General features: G+C 33.8%; 1 non-coding gene across 1 annotated transcript; it reads left to right on the forward strand.

The window, feature by feature from the left end:
* Positions 1 to 12,700: 12,700 nt before the first annotated feature.
* Positions 12,701 to 12,807, forward strand: LOC128034341 (small nucleolar RNA R71). The gene has a single exon (XR_008190468.1). It is a non-coding gene; the product is annotated as a small nucleolar RNA R71 (small nucleolar RNA).
* The last annotated feature ends 225 nt before the right edge of the window (positions 12,808 to 13,032 follow it).

A 13,032-nucleotide genomic window follows, 5' to 3' on the forward strand; every position in this document is an offset into this window, starting at 1 on the left:
TGGTATTGCTCTTCTGAAATAATCTTAAAATAGAATTAATCAGAAAAATCACACTAGGATTGTAATATCCCTGAACCGGGTCTAGTAGTTTCGGGTATATTTTTCGGGTTTCGAGTGTGAAACTAGCAATTTATTGGGTTTCTAGTAATTTTTAATTTAATTTAGGAGGTTAATCTCATCTAAAATTGATTAAACAATAATCCAAAAAAATAAAAATATTTTTAGAAAATTAATTTTAAAATTTTAAATATTTATTAGTGAAAATAATTAATTTGGGTCAAAAAAGAATTTTAAAATAATTTTTATTGGGGGTTAATTTGTGTTAAATGTAAATATTAATTAAATTGGGTTTAATTGTAAAATAAGGGAATATTTGGAGTACTTATTTCGCAAATAAACCTTAAAATTTGAAATTTTGTAGGGAAATTATCAAATGGTAAAGTAACAGAAATGTAAGAGTGGCCATTAGGCAAATTCCCCAATTCTTAAATTTCTGGTGGGTTGTTTCAGCTTTAAACACACAATGCATCTAGCCTAATTTTCACACCATTTATATCATATTAGAGAGCTATCAATTTCATTTTCTTTGCATGGTTTTAAAGATGTATCATCAAAGAATAGATCCAATCAATTTTCTTCTCAAAATACTCTCTTAATTCATCTGAAATTTTCACAAAAGTAGCCAAAAATATTCTGAAATTTCTCAAGATTCTTGAATTAAGATTTTCAATCAAAGGATTTAGAATGAATCAAAGGTAATTATTATTTCTAAACTTATTTCTTCATGAACCGATTTTTCAGATTTTTTGTGAAATTGATTATTAGTTTATATGTAATTGGTTTAGTGCTGATGTTTGGAAGTGTTTAAGAGGGCTGGAGAGGTCAAATTTGTGAGGAATCGAGTTCTCGACTTGATGTTATAAATCCAGTAAGGTATCTTTGTAAGAGTATTTCGATTAGCAGAGGTCATTAAAATTGTGTTTAGTATAGCTTTGGAAAGGTGGTAATGTCTACTTTATCTCTGTTGAAGCTCCGAATCTTGAAGAGGACCGAGATAATCAGAATTAAAGCTTGAAATTGTCTAGTTGATCACTTGTTATGGTAGAATAAAATTTTGTGGTGAGTGTTTCTAAGGGAAATTTGGTAAATTGACCCTCAATTATGTTTAATTAGTAGCTTAATTAATTATTTCAATTTATTAAATTATGGTTGAATGGTTGATTTTCAAGATTGATATGAAGTGTGCAAAAATTTAATTTTTATTAAAGAAAAATGGTAAGTGAGTTTTTGGGTGGTGTTGTTCTATTTCATTAGATTAATTTTAAGGATGATTTTAAGCATGTGTGATGAAATTTTTATCATGATATGTTGGTGTTACAATTGGTAATGGAATATGGGAAATTGGTAAATGAATTGCTTGATTTAATATGATGTTAAATGACTATGTTACAAGTTACATATAAGCATCTTGTCACATTAAATTGAGCACAATAATGACTGATTTATATGCTATGTTTAACTAAATATATTAACAACATGCATGGTGGATCTATTGGATATAGTTGACATACCATAGGATTTGTGGGTACTAACTATTATTTGTGACATTGTGAGCATATAACTCTAGGTGGACTGATTTGTTTGGAGTAGATAAGGGAGTGTTAAACATGAGTCTCCATTCAATGGGTTATTTAAGGCACTATAAGGGAGCGTATGTTTCGACCCGCTCAACTCGTTGGACTGTATTTGATATGTGTAGGAGTTCGGAGATCCGTTTATCCGATGTATGATCACTAGATTAAACCATGAAAAAATGTATGCTAATATGTATATTTATGTGTTATTGTTTCTATATCAATTGATGATTGAAAGCCATGAATAATTGATTTTTGGTATTGAAAATGCTTATGGAAATTAAATTGCCATGTTTAATTATTTTGGCTGATAATTGGTGATTGATTGGTTGTGAATTAAGCAGGAATTGTATGTTAATTTTACTTATCATTTTTATTAACATTCACTAACCTTTTTAAAGCTCACACCCTTACATTCGTGCAGATAATCATCAGGATTGAGCAGCTGAGGAGCCAAGCAAGAGAGTTCCAAGAGATTTAGGCTTGGTAGAGACTTAATTACGCATTTTAAAGATTATAGTAGGGCATTGTGGAACTCTTGGGAATTAGTGTGATTTTGGTTGTAAAAGGACTTTGGACATTGGACATTTTATTTGGATGGTCTTATAATAATTTTGAGGCGTGTTTGAGATTAATTATTGAATGAAATACAGTTTTTTGTTGCTTGATAACACGGTGATTGATAATACGGTGTGTGAGGCATGAAATTTATACTAACAAATGTTTAAATGAAGCTTCCATGGAGTGATTTACTAGCGACTAAGGTACGCCACTTGTTTGATTCATTCGGTGTTTGATGTGCATGAAATTAATTGCCTAATTCTATTTAATTGAGGATTAATTGATGTCAATAAATTCAATTTAAGGTGTATGTATATGTATGTTAATTAATCGTTGTTAAATCGGGTTTAATTAACCATTAAAATATGCAAAATTGGATTTTAAAACTAGTTTTTTTGCAAAAATAGGTGTAGTGGTTTTTGTAAAGCTGGGGTTTGTGCAAGTGTACACAATCATTATCAAGTAATAAGTAAGTATCGAGTTATCGTCTCCAAAGGGATTCTATTTGTGCTAAGTCACTTAATTTGTAAAATTATATTAACAATTTGGAAATAAAAACACAATATAGTTGAGAAGTGGTGATTAAAATATATTAAACTAAATGCAATGATCCCTAATGCACATTATCCTAAGTATGCAAACTATATGAATGAAATAGATTTTAGTAAAATTAAACACAATTTGCAACAGTTATAACATAAATAAAGTAAGACCAATACTTTAATTAAACTCAATTTATTATCAGCAAGCTTAATAACATTCGGAAAAATATTCCATGGCAACTCGATCTTTCATGAGTTTAGAAATCACATTAGGTCCTTTCGGAATCCTTTACTTAGTAAATACACATTTTACTGATCCTTATTTACTAAAGGTTTCTTAGCATTTGTGTGAGGTAACAGGGACGTGTTAGGTTTGAAACAATTTAATCACACAAATCTAAAAACTATGCAGATAACAGAGCTTGGTTAGAGTTGTTATGCAACCTACAATTCAATCGGGTTAAGATCTAAATTGAGCATGTGCATTTCAATTATGCATCCATTAGCCGTCATCTGGTTAGGATCGCTCAGCTAATTCAGGTGCATTTCAATCATGTATGAATGAAATACAAACTTGATTTTAATTGAAAACATGATCGATTGAGGCACAAACATTATAAGCATAAATCAAATAAATATTATTTAATCAAAATAATCATCCTAGCTTAAATAAAATTAAGTTATCATTGTTGTAAACAAGAATAAAGAACACATAGCAAACATTTTTAAATTAAATTCAAAGAAAAGAAAGATTAAACCCAATTAAGAGTGGCTGTCACCCAAGACTCTGATCGACGAGGCTCCTTCGCTTCTTGGCGGTGCCCCTTTGTTGATGGCTCTCTAAGGTGGCCAACCAAGAGTTGTTTAAGAGGCTTAATTGCTAAAATTCTTATGTAATGATGATAAAGGGGAAAGATAGCTAAAAGAGTTGAGAGAATGATGAATGAGTGAGAGATGATGGGATGAGGGATGATTGAAAATGTGAGAAATGAGCTCTTATTTATAGGTGAGGCAAGGGAGCTAGTTTGCTAAAAATAAGAGAGTCCATCCTTTGAAACTTCCTAGAAGAGTGGCCGGCCATGAATTGAGGAAAGGTGGCTAATTTTTGCTTTATTTTGGTCAATTTGAGTGCAAAAACAACTTAGGACAAAGACTCGGTCATCAGCAAATCTTCGAGAAGATCTTTGATTTCTTTAACTCTTCAAGGACTTTGTATAATTAAACCAAAAAAATGGTTTATGACATCCATGTGCAGCCGAAAATTTGGTTGACTTGGTCCCCAATTTGGACGGTTTTGCAATTAGAAGAAAACGCTCAGACCTATCCAAAAATAGTAGATAGTTTAGAGGACCAAATAATATAATTTAACCACTTTAATTAATCAATTTACTTAATTAATTAAAACCCAATTTATTAATGAAATATTAAAAATGAATTATTAAATATAACTGTATATTTTATTATTTAATTTAATCATGCATGGCCCACTTTATAGCTTAAAAATATAATATGCTTAAATTAATATAAAATAAGCTCTTTTATGCATGAAAACTTTATAATAAAGTATAAAATCACATTTTAATAATTTTTATGTCCTAACTTCATATTTTCACATTTGTCATTAATTTATTAAAAATTACTTAGTTTTAGCAATAAATTTAAGTAAAAAGGTAATGAATTATATAGGAAAAATCCTATATATTTTTCAGTTTACACACCCCTAAACTTAAATCATTGCTCGTCCCGAGTAATGTTCATGCACAACACAAGGTCTTGCTAAGGCAAATTTTGCTAAGAGTGTAAGTAGCATCAATCTTTATCTCATAATCATGCATCAATAAGTCCATGCTCAGAGACCTTCTTTATTAACAAGTAACTCATATACAAACATTTTGAAAATTTTATTCTAAGTTTCAAGATATGCCAACATGAATAATAGTTTGCATGTATGTCACAACCATAGATAATATTTTTCATTCAACAAAATTTCTCATCAATCAAGCAAAACAATCATAAGGCTTATTTATGATCTTCATATTTTGAACTTAATACTTCCTCTCCACTAATATAGGTGAAATAATCATCAAATCAATAGGTCTTTTATAAGGTTGTAATAGGGCTCGGTTAAAGGTGGGGATTTTAAGAGATGGGACATTTCGGCTTCAAAATCTTAACCTTTAACTTGTCTTGGATTTCTCGAAATTCAACCTTTTTCTTCAATTGAACCTGTGGAACTCCGCCAAACTTATTTTGAACTCATAGTCATGCATTTTCTTTTTGGAGATTGAGAAAATTTTTCTTCACTCTTTCTTTGTCTTTGTTGTTGTTGTTGTTGTTGTTGTTTTTTAGCATGAACACATACATCTTTATGAAAATTTCCTCAAATGTTGATTCCCAAGACAACTTTAGTTAAGATAGGTGCAAAAAATTAAGATAATTTTAAAAAGATGGTACTGGTTTATTATGTAGGTTTATTACAATGAACAAGCCTTTAAGCTCAAAATTATAGTTTCAAGGGTCTAATATCATAAGGTGGGCTTGAAAAGGCTCAGATGATCCCAAGAAAAATAATGCCTATATTATTTTATATTTTTATGTCCCCTAGGATTTCTCCTCAAGAAAGTTACTAAGTCAATTCTAAATATATAAACCTTCACGCATGTCTAATCTCTAGAGAAACTAAGTTTTCATGGCAAACATTACCTAAGACTAAGATCATAAAAACATTCCATTTTTCATGATAACATACAATCACCCAGATAAAATCATCAATCATGCTTGCATACAAGCTATCTTATTAAAAAGAATTTCTTTAAACATTCATTTATTAAGACATACTTATGAAAGAATGATTTGAAACATACTTGAAAATTTTGTCTTACCCCCCTTTAAAAAGAAGAAATGTCCTCATTGTGAGAATAAAGTAATGAATGAAAACTGAACACCAGGCAGGGTTGTAAAGAAAGAGAGGTGAGTCATTAAGACTACTTAAATACCAAGTCATTCCTAATAACCCAATCCTAGACATGTTCATTCCCATTGCCACATCACTTAATCTTTTTCTTTCTAAAGAAGTATTTATTCATACTTGCTATGTTTTATTTTGCAAAAATTAAATCCTAAAGAAATAAATTCCTAAAGACCTAAAAATAATTAAATAAATAACAAGACAAGAATCCCCTCTTTTATTTTTCTGACTTATTCCCTTAGTCTTCTTTAGCTCCATCTTCGCTTACATCGTCAGTCTCTTCCGTCCATGTCTCAAAGATAGCATCTGGGAACTCAGGAACAAAAGTATTAGAGATATTCTTAAAAGTATTTTGAATTGAATCATCTCTATTTTTTGCATATTTCCAGTAAGTTTGTTGCTGATTGTGCATGAACTTACACGTATCCATCAAAATTGGCAACTCTGATTTCCTTGAAGTACTTGCAGAAGTCAGCATGGGAGTTGTATATTTAGGTTCAACACTTAGCTTGATTGGTTCTTCTTCTAGCTCAACCCTAGGTTCAGGGTTTTCAGCTCCTTCAGCTGGTTGAGGACTATTTGATTCCTTATCAGATTCTTATTCTTCAGTGTTTGTAACTGAATCAACTTCAGTTTCTATTTTATTTGTTGACTCTTCGGTTTCTGGCTCAGTTGGTTCCTTTTGCTCACCTTGGTTCAAGTCATGCACTCTTTCTACCAACCTTTCAAGACCCTTGAACATACTACCCTTTCAGATTTGCTTGTGTTTTAACACGGGCCCTTAAGCAAAGTGAAGTGATTAATGATGTGAAATAAGCACTAACTGCCTTATTTTTAGCACGATCATGAATCTCGTTGAGGATAATTTTCCCAAAATTAATTGATTTTTCTGTCAAGATTGCATATAACAAGAGCATTCGTTCCATCGAGATGGTGGAACCGTGTGAGATAGGCATAAAACTGCAGCGAATAAAATAAAACCATACATTTGCTACTAGTTTCAAGTATTCTCTTCAACAATAATGGCTCCCATACTTTCTTATAATCCATTGGGATCCCAAATTTGCCACAACATCAAGCACTTGTTGAAGAAAATCTCAATTGATATTGCTCATCATAGGGTAGTACTCATCGTCTTCAATATCTAGTAAATTAAACAAATCATTGATGGGCTTAGAAGGAAGAGGTGCCTTTTTCTTTCGAACAATGAATTCAGTAGCATCTTACGTAGTCAAACTAGCATAGAATTCTCAAACCAGTTCATCATCAGGAAGTGAACGAGCATCAGAGAATCATTCCCATTTGAGAGCATTGATTATCTTTCTCATTGGCACAGAAACAACCATCACATCATTGCTCTTCAGATTAAAACATTTTTTCAGCATCATAGGTTGATGCTTGAAAATTGAATCAAATCGCTCTTTCACTTATTCATCAACCACAATCAGGTTTCTAGGAGTAGTCTTTGACGATCTAGTTCTTTTGCGAGACATGGTACTTTTCCAAAAATTCGCCAGACTTTATGCACAAGAGAGAAAAGAGAAATCAGCAAAGTTGGTATAACTTGCTACGACAAAAATCTTGTGATAGCAAGGATGGTGAGGTAGCGATCTTTTTGTGGCAGAAATAGGGAATTTTAGCAAAAAGAAAGAAAAGGACTAGGGTTTCTTTCGGGATTTGACATTGACGGCACAAAGAAGAGATTTAGGGATTTTGAGGGTGGAAGGAAATTGCTTTGAGGGATATGAAAATTAGTAGAATGAAGAAGGGTTTATATAGGGAAAAATTAGGGTAACATGTAGCAAAAATTTAGCTACATTAAAGTTACTTGGGTGGCAAGTAATGGGTGTGACGACAAGGCCTAATTTTTTCCCTCCTTTTTTCTATCTTGGGCCTCAAACTCAAACTGTGTCTTAAAACAAACTTATTAGTACTTGGGCCAAATTTGACCCCCTTTATTAACACAAAAATTTAAAATTTAAACTGAACAAAATGAAACTTAAAAATTTTAATTACAAAATTTCTTCTTAACAAATTACATTAAATTAATTCCCAGGAAAGGTTGGAGGGCTCACAGCGGTCCCGCTTAAGTTCCAATCTCCTTAGATAAAATTAATTAAATGTAATAAATTAAGAAAATAAGTTCTAATTATTTATTTATTTACATAATAAGTTCATGAAAAATTAAGGGTCTACTAAGATGAGCGAGGATTCAATTCGCTCATCTTCACCATCCTAGTAGTGTTTGAGACGTTGACCATTAATTTTAAACGTACTTCCATAATTGTCGTATAATTCAATAGCTCCGTAAGGATAAACTTGATAGATGGTATAGGGTCCTTTCCATCGGGATTTCAGCTTCCTAGGAAATAATTTAAGCCTTGAATTAAACAACAAAACCTTCGGACCTTCTTTAAACTCCTGAAGTTGTATATGAGTATCATGCCATCTCTTTGATCTTTCTTTACACATTTTGTCATTCTCATAGGAAAACAACCTCAGCTCTTCCAACTCATCCAGTTATAACATCCTTCTCTCACCGGCCTGCTTTAGATCAAAATTTAACTGCTTCAAAGCCCAGTGAGCTTTATTCTCCAACTCTAATGGCAAATGACATGCCTTTCCAAAGACTAACCGATAAGGAGTCATTCCTAACATGGTCTTAAATGTTGTTCGATAGGCCCATAATATATTATCGAGCCTTCGAGAACAATCTTTTCTGCTAGGGTGTGCTACCTTTTCAAGGATACATTTGATTTCACGGTTCACTCTTTCAACTTGCCTATTGGACTGGGGGTGATAAGCAATAGCAATCTTGTGAGTTACATCATATTTGTCAAGCAACCACTTAAGCTATTTGGTCACAAAGTGAGACCCTTCATCACTAATAATAGCTCTTGGTGTCCCAAATCGTGTAAACACATGTTTATGTAGGAATCGCATGACTACCTTAGCATCATTTGTAGGGTATGCTTCAGCTTCAACCCACTTGGATACATAGTCCACAGCAACTAAGATGTATTTGTTCCCATACGAAGAAGGAAACGGGCCTAAGAAGTCAATGCCCCATACGTCGAATAATTCAATCTCTAAAATATTTGATAAGGGCATCTCATTCCTCCTTGATATATTTCCGATTCTTTGGCACTTATCACAATTCTTTACATAAGCGTAAGCATCTTTAAATAGTGCAGGCCAAAAGAAACCTGCTTGCAAAATCTTTCCTGCAGTACGTGAACCACTAGAGTGTCCCCCACTTGGAGATGAATGGCAATGATATAAGATCTCAGCAATCTCGCTTTCAGCTACGCACTTTCAGATTATATTATCTGTACACTATTTAAACAAAAATGGATCCTCCCAAAGATAATAATGACTATCATGAAGGAATTTCTTCCTTTGTTGGCATGTCATTTCTCGAGGAATTATTCCACATGCAATATAATAGGCAAAATCAGCAAACCAATGTGTTTCATGAATTTGACTTACCTCAAATAAGTGTTCATCTAGGAAATTCTTGTTGATAGGCACACATGATCGCATTACCTCATCTTACTCTAACCTCGACAGATGATCAGCTACTTGATTTTCAACACCTTTTCTATCTTGGATCTCAAGGTCAAACTCTTGGAGTAAAATTATCCAATGAATTAGCCTCGGTTTCGTATCTTTCATCGTGAGTAAGTATTTAATGGCCGCATGGTCAATAAATACTGTAACTTTGGTACCTATAAGATATGAGCGGAATTTTTCAAAAGCAAAAAATATAGCAAATAGTTCCTTTTCAGTTACTGTATAATTGAGTTGGGCTCTTGTCAAGGTTCTACTTGCATTGTAAATGGGGTGGAACACTTTATTTTTTCTTTGACCAATCACAGCTCCAACAACATGGTCACTTGCATCGCACATCAACTCAAAAGATGTGCTCCAATCGGGTGTAATGATTATTGGGCTGAGATTAACCTTTTTTCAGCTCTGTAAAAGCTTCTAAACATGCTTTGTTGAAATCGAACATTGTATCTTTCTCTAACAACAAATATAGTGGCTTAGAAATTTTCGAAAAATCCTTGATAAACCTTCGGTAAAAACCAGCATGACCTAAGAAACTTCTGACTCCTTTCACATTAATTGGGGCCGGTAATCATTCAATTACGTCCACCTTTCTTTATCGACTTCAATTCCTTTCTTTGAAATTCTATAGCATAAGACAATCCCTTCTTTAACCATAAAATGGCATTTCTCCCAGTTAAGGACAAGATTCGTCTCTTCGCATCTCTTCAGTACCTTAGCCAAATTACTCAAACAGGTATCATAAGTGTTACCAAAAATAGAAAAATCATCTATGAAAACCTCAGCAAAATTTTTAACCATATCAGTAAATACTGCCATCATGCATCGTTGAAAAGTTACAGGTGCATTACATAAACCAAAAGGCATTCGCCTAAAAGCAAAGGTACCATATAGACAAGTAAATGTTGTTTTATGTTGGTCCTCCGGGGCTATAACTATTTGGTTATATCCCGAATAGCCATCTAAAAAATAATAGAATTCATTACCTGCTAGTCGATCTAACATCTGATCCATAAAAGGTAACAGAAAATGATCCTTTTGAGTGACTTTATTCAGCTTTCTGTAATCAATACAGATTCTCCAACCAGTAACAGTTCTTGTTGGAATCAATTCGTTGCGCTTATTTTCAACAATCGTGATTCCACCTTTCTTCGGAACACACTGCACTGGACTTACCCACAAACTATTTGAAATAAGATAGATGATTCCTGCATCTAACCATTTGATCACTTCCTTTCTCACAACTTCTTCCATAATAGGATTGAGCCTCCTTTGCCCATCAATTCGAGCTCTTTAACCTTCTTCTAAAATGATTTTATGCATGCAAAAAGAAGGGCTTATACCTCAAATATCAGCTATGGTCCAATCAATTGCTTTCTTAAATTTCTTTAAAACAACAATCAGTTGTTCCTCTTGATCTTTCGTTAGTTCTGCTGAAATAATCACAGACAAAGTAGAACAGTCACCTAAATAAACATATTTCAAATGGGAAGGAAGTACCTTTAGTTTGAGTGTACCTGGTTCTTCGATTGACAACTTGGGTTGCACAAATTCTCTGACTTTTAACTCCAATGGTTCAAACCGTGTAGATTGAGTAAAATTTCTCGGATTGGCTTCCATCAAAGCCATGTTTTCTTCACCTTCTTCATCCTCCAAAGGGTCAAACTCTAAGGCTTTCTCCAATAGATCTTCCTCAAAATTGCTTTCCACAGAAACCAAGGTTTCTATTTCTTCCATAACTGAACACTCTTCTCTCGGGTCGTGAAATTTCATCGCTTTAAGAATGTTAAAAGTTACATGGTCGTCTTGAACTCGCATGGTGAGTTTGCCTTTCTGCACATCAATTAACATTCTTCCCGTGGCTAAGAAAGGTCTGCCAAGGATGATCAGCACTTCCTTGTCTGCTTCAAAATCTAAGATAATGAAATCAATAGGAAAAATAAATTTATCGACTCTTACCAAAACATCCTCGATCTTTCCTTCGGGATATGCTAAAGATCGATCCACTAGCTGAAGCGTCACAGCTGTAGGTCTTACTTCACCTATCCCTAACATCTTGAAAATAGACTTAGGCATCAAGTTGATAATCGCTCCTAAGTCACACAAAGCTTTAACACAGTAAGATTTACTAGTGTTACAGGGTACATAGTAAAGCTTCCTGGGTCTTTCAATTTCGGTGGCAGTTTATTCTGCAGGAACCCATTGCACTCCTTTACAAAAGCAACAGTCTCATACTTACTTAGTCGTTTTTTCTTGGATAGTATATCCTTCATAAACTTCACATAATTTGGCATTTTTTCTAAAGCCTCCACTAACGGAATATTGATGTGCAATTGCTTCAGAACATCCAAAAACTTCTTGAATTGCACCTCTTGTTTCTGCTCGTGTTGCTGCAATCTTTGCGAATATGGAGGTGATGGAACTTTTGGTTGAACCGGACAACATTTCTAAGTAGGTAAATCTGCATCCATAGAAGATGCTAAACTATCTGAATCCATAAAGTCAGGGTTTACCTAGTCAGACTTTGAAGATTCTGATTCTTTTGGTGTAGGAACTTCAACATCTGGTTGACTTGCCTCCTTTTCAACATGCTCATCTTCGACATCAATCAATCTGGGTTCCAGAGTCTTACCACTTCACAATGCCACTACTTTGATATGTTCTTTACCCGAATTCCTTGGATTCTTAGTATTGCTCGGCAAAGTTCCTTGCTGTCTATTACGAAACTCCGTAGCCATTGACCCATTTGGTTTTCCAAATTTTTCAGTGTTGCTGCTTGGCTTTGGATCAAAGTGTCATTATTTTCCATGTATGCTTTCAACAAGTTCTTCAAACTGTTTGATGCCTCATCTTGAGGTGGTTTTAGAGCTTTTTGATTAAAATCTTGAGATTGGTTGGGTCTTTGCTGTAATAAGTTATTGTTCGGTCCATTTCCTTGGTTGCTCCAAGAAAAGTTAGGATGATTACACCATGAAGGATTGTAAAAGTTGGATTAGGGTCCTTGTCCACTCCTATTTTGATATTGGTTCCCCACATAGTACACTTACTCGAGATTTTATGGAAAATTCTCAAAAGAATGACCTTCCCCACAGTACACACAGGAAACTACTTCAAACGGACTTGGTGGTTGACCTGTAAAATTATTAGTACTATTAGCGATTAATTGTTTAATCATAAAGGAAATAGACGATACCTGAGCTGATAACGAAGTGAGGGCATCAACTTCATGAACTCCGACTACACGTCTTCTTGAAGCTGTTCGATTTGTTGGCCATTGATAATTATTACTCTCGATCCTCTCGATGATCTCATAAGCCTCATTATAAGACTTAGACCAAATTGCACCATTCGCAGAAGCATCTACCATCAATCTTGTATGTGCATTAAGACCATTATAGAATGTCTCCAACTAGATACAGTGAGGAATCCCATGATTAGGACACTTACGAAGTAACTCCTTGAATTGCTCTCAAGCCTCACAGAAATACTCGTCATCCAATTGTTGGAAAGTTGTGATCTCGTTCCACAACTTAGTGTTTTTACTAGGTGGAAAATATTTAACCAAAAATCTCTCTACTAATTCTTTCCATGTAGATAAGGAACTTGGTGCAATGAATTGACTAATGCTCGTGCTCGATCTCGCAATGAGTACGGAAACAACTTCAACCTCAGTGCGTCTTCAGTCACACCGACTATCTTGAATGAATCACTTACCTCCATAAACAATCAAAGGTGGAGATGTGGTTATTTTGTGGCC

Source organism: Gossypium raimondii, chromosome 10 (assembly GCF_025698545.1).
Source record: "Gossypium raimondii isolate GPD5lz chromosome 10, ASM2569854v1, whole genome shotgun sequence".
In the NCBI taxonomy this organism is placed as follows: domain Eukaryota; kingdom Viridiplantae; phylum Streptophyta; class Magnoliopsida; order Malvales; family Malvaceae; genus Gossypium; species Gossypium raimondii.